Source organism: Pezoporus occidentalis, unplaced genomic scaffold, assembly GCF_034315485.1.
Source record: "Pezoporus occidentalis ecotype Australia unplaced genomic scaffold, CSIRO_AGI_Poc_V1 ctg2132, whole genome shotgun sequence".
In the NCBI taxonomy this organism is placed as follows: Eukaryota; Metazoa; Chordata; class Aves; order Psittaciformes; family Psittacidae; genus Pezoporus; species Pezoporus occidentalis.
The window spans coordinates 5,490-8,353 of NW_026914000.1; the positions used below are offsets into that span (position 1 = coordinate 5,490).

At 60.9% G+C, this 2,864-nt stretch overlaps 1 long non-coding RNA gene across 1 annotated transcript; it reads left to right on the top strand.

Moving 5' to 3' along the window:
- The first annotated feature begins 1,658 nt into the window (after positions 1-1,658).
- Positions 1,659-2,236, top strand: LOC134164249 (uncharacterized). The gene is made up of 3 exons (XR_009965078.1): positions 1,659-1,725; positions 1,835-1,867; positions 2,202-2,236. It is a non-coding gene; the product is annotated as an uncharacterized LOC134164249 (long non-coding RNA).
- The last annotated feature ends 628 nt before the right edge of the window (positions 2,237-2,864 follow it).

The following is a 2,864-nucleotide window of genomic DNA, read 5'->3' on the forward strand; positions in this document are numbered from 1 at the left end:
CCCCGGTGCCCCCCCCCACGGAGCAGCGCCCCCAGCACCGGGGCCCGGTGCAACAGCGCCCCCAAGCGGGCGGCCAGGACCCGCGCTATGGGGTGTTGGGGGGCGGGCACTGGGACCCCCAAGTTATGGGGCGCCCCCTTTGTGGCCCCCAAGGTATGGGGCAGGCTCTGGAAGTTCCCTATGGAGCCCCCCAAGTTATGGGGTGCCCCCTTTGCCCCCCCCAATTTATCGGGCGGGGTCTGAGGGTCCCCCTTTGTGCCCGCCCCCCAAGTTATGGGGTACCTCCATAGTGGGGGTGGGGGGGTGCCGAGGCCCCGCCCCACGTGACCCGAGGTGACCTGGAGGGCGAGGAGCCCGCGGGGGTGGGGCAGGAGGCGGTGCTGGGTGATGACCACGTGACGCGGAGGGGGTAGGGGCCTGCGGGGGGCGCGCAGGGGCCTCCCATCACCCCCCATTGCCCCCATTACCCCCACATTGGCTTCATTACCCCCCATTACACCCATTGCCCCCCATTGTCTTCACTGCCCCCCATTTCCCCCCATTGCCCCCCTCACCTCCCCTCGTGCCTGCGGCCGTTACAGGGGGCGGAGTCAGCTGAGGGGAGAGGAGGGGCTACTCTACAGCCCTGCGCTCTGATTGGCTCTGCGGTGCAGTGCGCGGGACCAGGCGCTGATTGGCTGCCGTGGAAGTGGGCGGGGCGACAGGAAAAGAGCGAGGGTTGGCTGGGGGGGGGGAAGGAGAGAGATGGAGGGCGATGGGACCCTATGGACCCCTATAGAACCCTATGGGGCAGGGACAGGTTCACACCCACTGCTGGCTCCATGGCTTTATATGGGGGGCAATGGCGGTAATGGGGCAATGGGGGTAATGGGGGCAATGGGGGTAGAGGGGGGGTCTCGGGGTCTCGAGCTCTGCCCCCCGCGGCCCCCCCCGCGTCCTGGTACTGGAGCAGCTGCTGCTCCCCCCTCCAAGGGACTCGTAAAGAGACCCCCCCTCCATGGTCAGACCCTGCAGGGACCCATAGAGACCATAGAGAGACCCATAGAGAGACCCATAGAAACCCATAGAGAGACATAGAGCCCCTTAGAGACCATAGAGACCTACAGAGACCCCATAGAGATCCATAGATACCCCACAGACACCCCAGAGAGCCTGAAAGTGAACCAAAGTGAAGCATAGAGACCCATAGAGACCCCATAGAGACCCATAGACTACAGGGACTACAACCCTGATCATGCAACGCTGCCCCCATAGAGCCCCATTATGACGCTGCTCAGCCAGGACTACAACTCCCATCATGCCCCACGCTGCCCATAGAGACCCGTTATGGCTCTGCCCAGGAGGGGACTACAACTCCCATCATGCCACGCGGCACCCAGAGAGCCCTGTCATGGCGTCGCCCAGCCCGGACTACAACTCCCATGATGCAGTGCGACACCCATACAGCACCATTAAGGCGCCGCCCGGCTTGGACTACAACTCCCGTCGTGCCGCGCGGCGCTCCCAGCGCGCCAATTTCGCCCATCATGGCGGAGCTGGAGCTCCCCTCCGATCCCGACCTGCGCAGGTTGGAGCCCGCGGGACCCCCCAGTGGGGGCTTTTGGGGTCCTGGGGGGGTTGGGGTGCTCCTGACCCCCTCTCTTTGTCTCCCCCCACCTCCAGGCTGTGCACGGGGCCCTGTGCCCCCATCCGGGAGTACATCATGGGCCACGTGCGGCACCCGCGGTGAGGGGGGCACCCCAACATCTGGGGGGGAGGAACTGCAACATCTGGAGGGACCCCAAACCTCGGATCGGTCCCTAAAATACATGGCGGGGGCGTGGAGTTCCTATAGGAATGTGAAGAAGATCAAAGGGAACCTGCTGTGGTATCCGCTGCACCCCAAAGTGGGGGGGGACACCCAAGCTCATTGGGGAGCCTCCAAAACCCCTCAGGACCCCCCCAAACCCCTTTGCCTGTTAGGATCCCCCCCAAAATTGCATTGGGATCCCAACAACCCCCCAGCACCCCCCAGTTCCCCCTTGTGACCCCCCCCCAACCCCTTCTCCCAGATCCATGCACAGGAGCCCAAATTCCTTTAGGACCCCTCCAAATCCCATTGGGATCCCCAGGAACCCCCAGTTCCCTCCCGTGATCCTCCCTGGCCCTCCCCAACCCTTCTTTTAACCCCCACCAGGTTTCCTCCTTAACTCGGGGCTCAGGTACCAGCACCTCAAGGAGATTCAGGTTTGGGGGGCCTTTGGACTCGGTGTGTGAGTTGGGCTGGCTGAGCCGGCAGCGGAGCGCTGCGGCTGCCGAGGGATGATCCTGGGATCTGCCCTCATTTCTTGTGGGGAGAGCAAGGGCCTGTGGGGATGGGCCAAGGGGGAAGGATTTTAACGTGACAGAGAGGGGAGATTGAGATGAGATCTTAGAAGTTGTTCCCTGTGAGGGTGGTGGGACAGTGGCACAGGGTGCCCAGAGAAGCTGTGGCTGCCCCATGGCTGGCAGTGTTCAAGACAGAGCTGAAAATACCCTGACTCTTTCCTTGGTACATGGTTGAGTTGCTTTGGAGATAAATCTGACTTTACAGCTCTAACACCAAAAGGAACTTTTCACCTTCACGTGCAGCAGACACACAGATCTCTTCTGTGTCATGTGCACTTGAAAGTTACTGAAGAAACTATCTATGGGTGGGAAAGGAAAGAGCACAGGAGGGAATTTTTAGTTCATTGTTGCTCTTCCTTGTAAAACCTGTAGGGCTCTAGCATCTTGTTCCGTATTTTCCATGGTAACTGAAATGTATTTGTGTTATTAAAGATAATATTTCATTCCCTCCTCACCTGTGTTCTGGGAGAAACAGCAGCAAGGGTCCCCCTCAATCC